Consider the following 12,946-nt stretch of genomic DNA (forward strand, 5'->3'; position numbering starts at 1 on the left):
AAAAATGCACACCTCTGAATTAAATAAAATTTTAAAAATAGATATCACCATGATTAACAAAAACACCATTCAGAGGGATAATTATAAAAGGGTAAAGATGAGAATATAAGGTTATTAACAATTGAAAGAGAGTAAGAATCAAAACATGCTGCTATAAATATCTTAATATTAAAGTTGTATTTTTTTTTCTTTAAATTATAACATTCAGAATATATAGAATCTAAGGGTTGTTTAACACATGAGGGGATATCGAATCCCCTATTATGTTTGGCACCATAAAGTATTCGAGGGTTTCGAATACAGGGGTTTCAAAATCCCTTAAATAGGGGGTTTCAAAACTAAGGTGAAAGTTTGGATTGAGGTTTAGGGTTTAGGATTACATATAAAATCCTTTCAAGAGTTGCATGTATAACATTTGTGTCACTAAGTTATTAATCTATTGTGCACATGACCTACTAATGATATCCTAAAACAATTAGATTATCAATTGCATTACTATAATTACTTTAATACGATGATCTACACAGTTCAAACATTGTCCATGTAAATCAATGGTTAAAAATTGTTGGTTAGTGACTCGGATGTTGTAAGGCCCGTATCCTAGTCCGTGTCATTCCGTAGGCTTCTGCCGCCCTCCTGGTCGAATTCCGGCAACCCTTAGCCTGTATCCGACGTTTGCCCGCGATCCTAACCTGAGGCCTACATACCGAAGTTAGTTCGACCCGAAACTTGTACCTTAGCGACCGTGCCGTCGCCGCGGTTCCAACGCCGCGACTCGCTCACCGATCCGATACCCAGGCTATAAGATGTGGGCCTGCGTTCATTTCGAGAAAAACACCGCGCGTTGCGAATTTGAAAAAAATCTCTATAACATGTCCCATCAATCAATCAATCAATACACCCCATACTTCAAGTATAAGCTCCATCCCTCTTTTTTCCACCAGTCAACTCTCTCTCTCCCCTACCCATCCCTCTTTTACAAAATTTCAAACACACCTATGTTTCCCCATCTCCTTTCCTTACAACCATCATTCCACTCATCCCTTCATCCATTATTTCTATCCCTCTCATTCTCTAACAATTTCTCAAAATCCCATAAGAGCTCCAACATTTAAGCTCTCTTCCAAATAGTAAGTGTGGCCCACCTTCTCATCTCCTATCTCAACCTTCTAATACCCATCAACCTCCATCAAAAGTGAAGGCAAGGAGCTAAGGAGGCTAAGGGATCAAGGAGGAGTGCAATAGGTGGGTGATCCACCGTTGATTTATCTAATGACCCACTTGTGATGGGATCCAATTTGATGTATGTGTTATAATATATGAGGGGCCCATAGTGGCGAGGTCCCTCCACTACACCATATCTCTATCTTTCTCTCTCTCTATTTTTTTTCCTATATTGGCCCACCTTGAAGAATGGATTAGATCCACACCATGGACGGTGGAAATCCCACCATGATGTGTTATCCACGCCACACCGTCCTTCCCATACGGACCTGGATAAAGTAAAAAGAACAAGTATCAGTTTGATTCAAGCAGTGGGCCACGCTGATGTGGACCCACCATAAATTATTTATTATATCCATACTGTCCAACCAACTGTAGAGGCAAGACAAATACCAGCTTCATCCAAAGTTGTGGTGAGCCACAGGTGTGGACCCACCTTGAATTTTGATTATCCACCCACACGTCCAGACGTCTAAGGTTGGACTCTGGAAACCTCCCTTTTAAATCAATATTATTTTTTAATATAATATTATATTATATTATGAGGAGCTTTGAGTAGCCACTGTAATGTATATGTTACATCCAAACCGTCCATTCATGTGGAGCCTAATATATTAGGTGGGCCCCTTTCATCCAGGCCGTCCAGCATCCCTGGACGCTGGACGTTGTCACTGACACAGCTTCACACACACACACACACACACACACACACACACACACACACACACACATATAAGTGTATATATAATACATATAACATATATACTATATAATGTATGTACTATATAATATAATATATTATATATTATATAAATGTTGTGGTGGGCCACTGATACGTGGGACCCACCTTTATCTTAATGTCTACACCGTCCAGATGGATCTGGACGGTGGATATGGGCACCTCCTGCCATTGTAAGATATATTATATATAATGTTATATTATTATGATCTTATAATATATATATATATATATATATATATATTACAGTGGGTCATTACTTGGACCGCACCATGATGTGTATATATCTGCATCGTCCAGTTGTTGGACGGTGCAGCATGCATAACTGCCATGTCGTCCATCCATTTTATGGTGGAGCCCACCGTGATGTAAGTCGGGCCGTCCGTCCATTTGGCATACGATCCCACCATGATGCGTGTGCTGTATCCCTACCGTCCATCTAATTTTGAGGGCCACAAGGGTCTTATCCACACCGTCCATATGGTGGGACAGTGGGCCCCCTTTTGATGCATGTATTCTATATTCAGCCGTCCATCAGATTGGACGTGGGCCCACCATGCTGCATGTGTTTTATCCAAATCGTCCATACATTTGGTGAGCTCGTCCTTGGGCGCCTGAGACAAAAAAAAAATAAAAAATAAAAAAATAAGACAGATCTATATCAAGTGTACCACACTGTAGAAAATAATGGGATGAACGTCCACCATTGAAACCCCTTGGGTCACAGGAATTTTGGACCAATATGACATTTGTTTTTCCTCCATATCCAGGCCTTTGTGACCTTATGAATAGGTTGGATGGGAAATAATACTACGATGGGACCCATTGGAATTTAATAGTGAAAATTATTGTCACCACTGTTAGGTGTAGTATGGTCTAGATGATCCTTTGGATATGATTCTTTTTTTTTTTTTTTAATAATGCTCTAAAATGATCTCTAGCAATTAGAGCTGGGCATCGGACCGAGTCGGATCGGATTTGGTCCAACCCGATCAGGTTCGAAATTTGTAGGTCTTGACCCGAACCCGATCAGATTCGGGACCGGATCCAAGTCATTTAATTCGAACAGATCCTAACTATTGCTGGCCTGAATCAATCCGACTCCGACTCGGTCAGGAAAATCGAGTCGGATCGGATTGAGTAACGTTTGGATAAAAAATTGATGAATGGTGTGGATAAACCAAAAAAAGCTCAAAATGGGCCCCACATAATTAACTCGTGGGAAAAAACAGACGCTTAGCTTCTTGAAGAAGCTATACACCAGATAGCTTCTTGAAGAAGCTTTACGCTACAGAGGCTTCTTGGAGAAGTTTCGTAACTCCCACATATAGTGTTCGATGTTCTGTGGGGCCCAACATGATGTATGTGTGTCATCCATGCCGTCCATCTATTTTTATATATCATTTTATGATATGAGAAAAAAAATGAACTATATCTCAATCTTAAGCGGACCACATTACAGGAAACGGTGTTGAATGAATTTTGACCATTAAAAACTTTTTAGGGGCAATAAAAGTTTTGGATCAAGCTTATATTTATTTTTTCCCTTCATCTGGGTCTTTATGACCAAATCAACCGATTGGATTTCAAATAAACAGTACAGTGGGCCTTCGGAGGATTTTAATGGTGAATATCCATTCATTATTGTTTTTTGTGGTGTGGCCCACGTAAGATTTATATCCTTATAATTTTTTTTATTAAGCCCTGAAATGATTTGTAAAAATGGATGAACGGAATGGATGAAACACATACATCATGGTGGGGCCCACAGAGCACCGACCATCAGCCACGGGCGAGTGTACCATGTACTTGCTCAGTAGCTAGCACCAGCTAGCCTACCTAGCTGATCTAGGTACGTGTCATGCAAAGACGAGCACTGACGTGCCTCGAGCTCCGAGTTGTACGAACGGTTCAAAGGAGATCCACGTCACATGGCCCCACAGTGACGTGTTTACTATATCTGCACCGTTCATCTATTTTTAGAGATCATTTCGGAGCATTATCCAAAAAATGAATCATATCCAAAGATCACCTAGACCACACCATAAATGGCAGCAAATATCATGATTTTCACCGTTAAAAAATTTGTAAGGCCCACCATAACGTTTATTTTACATCCAATCTGTTCATAAGGTCGCAATACCTAAAAAAACGTATTTCATAAGGCCACAAGTACATGATTGAAGAGAAAAAACAAATTTCATATTCCTATGACCCTAAAAAAGGTTTCAATGGTCGACGTTTAATCTCCCTCTAGTTTTTGCAGGGTGGTCTAGTTGATGGTTAGATCTGCCTTATTTTTTGTCTTAAGAATTAAAATGAGCTCACCAACTGGATGGACGGTTTGGATATAACACATACCTCGTGATCAAATCCACAAAACTTGCGTTACCTGCGTCCGTCCGCTTCTTGCCTTCTTCTTGCTAACTTTCTCAGTATATCTCTCTCCAGCAGCAAAGTCCAGGCTCCGAAACCTCCTTCTCGCCTTCTTCTTCAACCGAAATAGAGAAGCAAATATAGAGAGAGAATCTATGATATAGAAAGATGGAGAGAGATAGAGTGATAGGGACGAGCTCAAGTGTACATTGGGCGGGATTTTTTGGCGCCGAGGTGAAAGCTTAGGCAGTAAAAGTAAAAAATAAAATATATATATATATATATACATATATACACACACATACACACACACACACACTAATATATGCGGTTCGAATCGGATCCAATCGGATCAGGTTTCGGATCGGGTCGGTTCGGAACAGGGACTATCCGAATTCAACCCGAAAATAATTCGGATCTGGATTACGCTACCCGATCCTGACCGATCTTGACCATCGGTTCTGTTCGAATCAGGTCGGATCGGGTCTGATCGGGCCGGATCCACCGGTTCGGGTATGAAATGCCCAGCTCTACTAGCAATAGATGAATGACGTGTTGGTTTGGGCCCATTTGATTCGGCCTGTTTGAATCGGTCCATTTGACTGGCCCATTTGACTCGGCCTATTCGACTCAGCCCATTCGATCAGTCCATTTGATTCGGCCCATTTGATTCGGCCCATTTTATTCGGCCCGTTGATTCGGCCCATTTGATTTGGCTCATTGATTCAGTCCATTTGATTTAGCCCAATGTTATACATATATTGGTTCATTGTGATGTATTCGAGGCCCATTGGCAAGGCCCATTGTGATATATTCAAGGCCCATGGGCGTGGCCCATTGTGATACATTTGAGGCCCTTGTATGAAGCCCAATGCGATATATGAGAGGCCCATGAATGAGGCCCAATATAATGTGTGTGTGGCTGATACGTTGTGTATGAATCCCTATGTGGGCCACTCCTTGGGAGCAATGTTGGTTGAATGTCCACATTGATGGGCAATGATGGTTGGATGTCCAGATTGTAACCTTCCCGTAGGCCTTGTTAGGCCCATTCTCACTGATTCTGTTTGTCGAGGCTGATTCCAATTGTTGAGGTCGATTCTGATTGTCGAGGCCTAATATAATGTATATAAGGCCCATGGGATGGAGTCCTTTGTGATGTATTTTACGCTCGTGGTAGAGGCCCATTGTGATGTATATGTGGCCCATGTGATGCGGCCCACTTGATGTATATGAGGCCCAATGTGACGTATTTATGGCCATCCATTGAGGCCCACCTTGATGTGATGCATAATGGACCCATGTGAGAGGTCAATTGCGATGTGTTCGGGGCCCATGGGTTGTGGCGCATTGTGATGTATTCAGGGCCCATGGGACGTGGCCCATCCGATGTATATGGGCCCATGTGATGCAGCCCATGTGATGTGTATTAGGCCCATGTGACGTGACCCATTATGATTGTATGAGGCCCATTGTGGTGCATTTAAGGGCCAAGCTATGGAGCCCATTGTGATGTATGTTAGGCCCATGTGAAAGACCCATCGTAACGTGTATTAAGCTCTTGAGTGAGGCCCATAGTGTTGTATTTTTGGCCCTTATGTGAGGCCATGAGTCCACTATATGTTAGGCTCTATGTGGGTCATTCCTTAGGGGCAATGTTGGTTAAATGTCCACATTTTCGAGGTTGATTGTTGATGCCGGTTATTGATATCGATTATGAGTATGTGACAGCATAGCTGTAACGCCCTGAAATTCGGGGGTCGAGCATAACTCAGCTCCCGAGTTTCAAAACATCACTTATGCAACATATGCAATGATGGATGTATGTTGTCTGTATGAGTGCATAAAACATGGAATAGATTAAGCCAAACTACAAATATAATCCAGTGATAGGTGAAATCTGCAAGCGGAAGACTGAAGAAACATATATGTATATCTATATAAGTCTCTGAGATATGTATGCTCTACCAGGTCATAATAACAAGTGTTTGTTTCAAAATATAAGTATCAAAATAAAATCACCCATTACAAAATAAACCATGAATCCCCATAGCTCAGGACACGGCTCACATGAACCCGCCTGAGAACTGCATAAAGGAAAACGCCTCCTCGTCATCCTCATACTCCTGCTCTGCCTCGTGGGTCGCATCATCATCTGCATCTAAGACAGAGTCTAGTTGGTGTTGAAACACCGTCCCAGAACGTGGGAGTGAGTGATCAACTCAGTGGAACCATACAGTAAAAGTTAACATATTATCAATTCAATCAAGCAGTAATGATAAGACAATACAATCAAACATGTCCTAATTACTCTTGTTAATGCAAGGATGTATGTAGAAATGATGCATGCCCTCGCCTACACTCCCTCAGTGTCTTCATCTTACGGTACGCATGACAACCTCCCGCAATGCTCCACGACACCAAAGCATATGCAATGCGGTGCATGAACATGATTTTCAAGTTGTTATTAGTCCCTTTCACACAGCAGGATTGGGAAGCTAAGGTACCTTCCTCATATCAATTCCCAAACGGTGATCCATTCTATGGTTGTCAGTCCTAGACAATCTCATACGATATTGTGGTTCTAGGTCGCTGCAAATGGCTCGTCACCAATCAATGCATGCATATCATACCTTAGTTACTACCCTAAGGCTCGTCATCCCAATGCAGTATCAAGGTATGCTCGAGGTCACTACAAAGGGCTCGTCACCAATCAATGTAGGCCGACAGCACAAATATAGTGTCCCATACCACCATAATCGGCTCACGAGTTTGAATTGCTCACTGATCACTACGGGGAGGCTCGTCACCCCAGCGTAGGCCGACAACTCGACCACGATGTCCCATACCACCATGCCCTGCTCATGAGTCTTAGCGGATCGAGGTACCATAGTTAACGGAATTGCACTGATAATACCCTAGATTCAAACAATAGCGTCTATACATGGTGCACATCTACCGGGACAATCGGGTTACTTGACGAGCTCGACTAGCATGAGCGCACGTTGAGTTGAACAATATGAAGTGCGCAAACACTCCATGTGGCCAAACCACTGCCGACAACCCTAATATGACTCGGGTTCGTCAAACACGTCCTACGTGGTGAAAACAACCTTGGCCACGAAGTCAAGGTCTGTTACCAATTCCTTGGACTATTTCATAGTCCCAAACACATTCAATTATAACAGATATTCATACCAGCAATTTAGAACAGTAATGGATCAACAATTCCAATCATACAAGCATGTAAGCATTTGATGGACTTCAACTTAACATGAATTCACACATAAGTAGTGTCCAAGCTAAGCAGACAAAGAATATAAATTGCATGGAGGAAATCATACACATCATTAAGATAGTTGAGAATCTCTTCTCAACGCCCATAAAAAGTACAATATATGACACACTTATTCATTCAGACATTTCTACAAACACTTAGGCTACATATTCCAACATACATGACGTATGTTGGTGATAGTACACATTAGGACAAATCCTTTCGCCAAGGAGTTGTGACACATACAACGAGCACAAACATGTGATAATTAATCATGACAACCACATGCTCATATTTCATACGTATACGTTACTTTCTACATATACATGGAATACACAAATCTTAATATAGTTCATATATATCAGAAACGCAATACAAACATCGCATTTGGCATGTGAAATTGCACCCACAACAATGATAAACCATTAACCGACATTGAAAGCCTTGAAAACCATAACCTATACGAATATAGTCCGCACCTTAAACCAGAAAGTGCACTACAGATCTGATTCAGACGATAAGTTTTCATCAATGGCGACCAGATAACCTAAGGCATGATTTAGATTAGCTACATCAACACTTAGACTATTCTAAGCTCCAAAACAGGTTAGGGTTTGATCGACTTACCCAAAAATGAGTTTAGAATCGCCGGAATAATGATTCAGATGCGATGGATTAGGTATGCAGAGTAACAGGGAAGAATCTCAAGATGATTCACCAACTTCTCTCTCACTTTCTCTCTCCTTTCCTCTCTCTCTCTTAGATAGGGTTTGAAAAATTCGTATGGAGTTTGAGAGTGAGGGTTTAAGGTCTTTATATAGGCATAATAGTGATGGAAATAGCCCCAGGGCCAAGGTATACTTAGGTTATAACCAAATCGGGTCTATTTCGGTCCAACGGAGCACTTCTGGTGGTCCCTTTTCCACGTGCGGTCGGACTTAAGCTCCCTGACCATGGATCTAGGTCAAGCTGAGTTTTTGTACCGATCGGATTTACAGATCAGTGGTGATGGACCAGTTTCAGTCCAGCAGTCACCAAAACTCGATCAGGGCCACTGGCACTTTGACATGTATGGGCTATCTTCCCTGATCCGAGGGTAAATTTGGATCAGATTCTGACGGTCAGAATGCTTAAAATCGGCGCGTAAGCAACACGACTCAGATTTCTTAAATTCATATTTAATTTCTAAATAATTTCACATTTCTCACACTCTTTACTCTGGACTCAGGCAAATCGTCTCAGGTCATCATCTGAACTTGATTTTTAAGGTGATTGTCAAGCCCAACAAGGTGATCATAATAGTTTAAGATCATCACTATCGGACTTTCGACGCGCGGTCCAGGTCCGATACAAAGTTTCTAAGTACTCCCGAGAGCAACTGGATTTAGCATTGAATCCTAGATTTCAGGGTAACGTAGCGCTAACGATTCTATAGGTTTTGGGTCTTATAGATCAAATTTAAAGTGATTGGTGCTAATTTCACAGGCAATCGAACTTAGCGCTAGCTAATTCACATTTAACTTCTAAAGGATTGAGTCCCAAGAGAATCCCGATTGAGGTGTTGCTCGGGTCTTTGCATGAAATTTTTCGGGATGTTACAATAGCATCATGATATATGCCCATACGCATCATCTGCATGTTTATTATGAGATATGGTTGACCATTGCACATGTCATTGGGCAGATTGTTTTGAGACTCCCAGATAGGTAGAGGTTATCTCACATGAGCGCACGGTATGCGTAGGATTGATGCATGACTGAATTGTATGACTCATACATCTTACATTGTGTATTGTGATTACTGTACGCCCTAGCGACATCAGGGCTGTAGCCTCCACAGGCACATCGTAGATGGCTAAATGTGACACCGAAAATCTCTTATTAGCATCGGGCTGCCATAGATGGCCCTGGGTGAAAATTCCTTAACCCTCTTGATACCAGAGGACGCTCCAATGTCGAGACCGAGTGGATATATATGAATACATGAGGGTCGTATACCAATAAGCCGCGTCTCCCACTGTGTCGTGGTTAGTTGGAAGGGGATGTGGCCTTACCGGCCTGAGGGAGTAGGCATAGCTAGGCTGAGTTTGACCAACTCGTGAATGAGTCCGCTATCGACATGCGGGGTAAATGTTGGCTGACTATTGGCCAGGCGAATAGTGAGGTCTCTTTCACTTGTCCAGTTGTGTGCTTGATGAGGCGACAAGCTGGTGTAGAGTATACTAGACCCCGGTGATGATCCCAGAGATGAACAATACTGATATGTGGACTCATTAAGCAAGAGTTGTATATTCATTCATTCATTCACTCACTATCCACTCGGGCTGGTGGTGCGCAACTATTTATTACGTGTACATTCGCAATGATCAAGATTTCGGTTGGGGCACACGACTAACCTGAGATCAGGAGTTTGGATAGAAGTCACTTGTGATGGACCCCATAGCCTGCAATACTACGTACTATGGATGTTATCGGCACTGGATTCGGCGATCGGGGTTCCTGTGAATCCGATTTCCGGATTTGGGGCGTGACAGATGTGATCTTGAGCTTATGATTCATTTGATACTTTTTCATCATTTCTAAGCAAAGTGTATATTTCAATGGGCTTATTATAGCTATTGTGTCAAACATTACATACGTACACTAATTAAAGACATTAAAGTTGATTTAGTAATTAAATTCAAACCCCTGTAAATATATTATGTATAACTACTTTTGGATTACAATGAATCTTGAATCTAATCTGCCAAATGAGGAGGATTTCAAATCTAGAGGATTCCCAATTCATTCTCCCAAACAAGCCCTAAATGAACATAGTGCACATAAATTCTTGCCATAAAAATTTCTCTTTTTACCACTAATACAAGTATTTAAAAAATGAAATAATATATTAGAAATAATATATAATATATTTATTTTCTTTTAAAAATAAATATTTTATATTTTAAATTTTATTTTTCTTATAAAAATAAAAGTAGTATCCTTTTTTCTTTCTTCTTTTTTCTTTTTTCTTTTTTGGCTACAGGCAAGTCTCCCATTACAAATGATTTTATATAAATAAATAAATTAATTAAAATTAAATTAAAATAAAAAAACCATTGTCCACCAAACAGTCTATTCATCGGCCATTAAAATCAGAGTGGTCATTCATCAGATACTTTTTGCACATGGGCTCATGTAATAAATGGATCGGCCGGACTTTCAGCCCATGAGACATTCACCATAATGACCACTCAACGACCGTCCCTGACACACCACAATCTACAGATTAGCACGTGTGGTGTGCTTGCGTCTGGCTCTCAAAGATGAGGTACAGTTAGCTTGTGTTGGGGAGGTTATTTGATACTCTGGCTGCGTATGCAGCTTAATACACAGACACTCAAAACTGTACAGGAGGCATGCATTAAATCTATTTAAACTAATTACTCCGTTGTACTTCCTGTTACTAAGTTACATTCACCAAATCAGGTTGGCCGAACAATCCTAACTTTTAATTTCAGGCTCTTATTTGTGAAAATGGGACCATTTAATATTTTCATTTTAACCGTCCAATAATTAAGTGGTAGTTTTTCATACATGGTGCACCAAACATGGACCACTATTTGGACAGTTTTAATTCGATATCGATAATTTGTAAGTTCCTGCGTATTATCATCACACCCCTCCAGAGTATAAAAACTCGAGTCCTGCCAAATTGTTGCACAGTTGTCCAAAAGAGCAATTAGGCCCACCTAAGCCGGTCGAGCGAAATAAGAGGCCAAAACATAATACCATGTCTCATCACTTTTGTGGGGCCTGCTACTTTCAGCTAGTGGTGGTATGATGATTATGTTCGACTCATCCTACTTAGTGTGTGGCTCAGAATTGAAAACGTGTCTGTTTTGCATGCCATCTGTACCATCTACGTGGCACGGTGTTGGGTGATCCTGATATAGTTTCCATTTCCTTTCTTTTCTTCAACGGCAGAGAAAAACAACTCCAGCTTGACTGGACCAGAATAGTCCACGACACCTGTTTTAGGACGTGCGTAAAACATCCAAGGGCCTGTTTGGATGGGCCAATAAAATGGTAACACGCTGTAAATAGAATAGTTGTTACAAATTCCAGAAGCGTGAGCTTATTGCAAGCGTTTAGACTTTAGATACACACGGAATATAGCCTGTGACTGTAAGCTGTTAGGGACTGCAATCAAACATTTAGTCTCGACATTTAGATATGTTGCGAAGCAGATTGCATGGTGATATAGCCTGTGACTGTAAGCTGTTAGGGACTGCAACCAAACATTTAGTCTCGACATTTAGATATGTTGCGAAGCAGATTGCATGGTGTATGATATGTGTTATTTTCATAAAGCCCATCCATTTTGCAAAATCATTTTAGGGTATGTGCCAAAAAATAAAGTAGATCCAAAAATCAAATGGACTGCGCCATAGAAAGCGGTGGGGACATTGATGGCCACTGTTGAAATGACTATTATAATGTTTATTTTTCATTCAACTTGTTTATAAGATTATAAACACTTGAATGAAGAGAAAACATAAATATTAGCTTAATCCAAGATTTCAATGGTAGGCATTCAATCCCCATTGCTTTTTATTGTGGTGTCTACTTGAGGCTTCAACCATATCACAATACATAATCTGATGATTGAAAAAGGCCTTGTCAGCGGCTTAACAGCCAAGGTAAAAAGATAATAATTACTTTTCCACCGTACATTATCAGGCCCAAGCCTTGGGTATATAAATCCAATTGGTACATTGGGTGAGAACCTTTATTTGAACTATACATGCAAAACATCAGCCTGTTAGAAAATCACACAGGCTACACCATCATAACTCCTAAAACCCATTCAATTCATGGGTGTGGTCCATTGTATTTTGGATCAAGTTTTTAATTTTTAATCTTTACTCCAACCTTGTGGGTCACTTTTAATTAATGAGTTTGATGAAAGATATACCTGATGGTGGTGGGCTCACATACAAACCTATAGTCAGCCACCTATCACCTCTGTTCCTTGTGGTGTAGCCTACTTGAGTTCCCTGCACATGAGATGATAGAGCCTGATGGGCATGGTGGATTTTTACATATACAATGGATAGTCAACATAGCTAAGGTCTTTTATATTATCAGTATAATACTGTTGTAGAGATTCCAATCCATTCATACTAAAGACTCTGATGTGCACCAAAATTTGTTATTTTATTCTATGAATTCGCATGTACCATGTGTGAATTGAGCGATAATAACATTGGGTATATGCACAATATAATAGGATTTGATTGATTAGCAAGCTGATGCTAGCATAGTAGTGAAATAGAACCATCTTTTAAA

The sequence above is a fragment of the Magnolia sinica genome, chromosome 14 (genome assembly GCF_029962835.1).
Source record: "Magnolia sinica isolate HGM2019 chromosome 14, MsV1, whole genome shotgun sequence".
Taxonomy (NCBI): domain Eukaryota; kingdom Viridiplantae; phylum Streptophyta; class Magnoliopsida; order Magnoliales; family Magnoliaceae; genus Magnolia; species Magnolia sinica.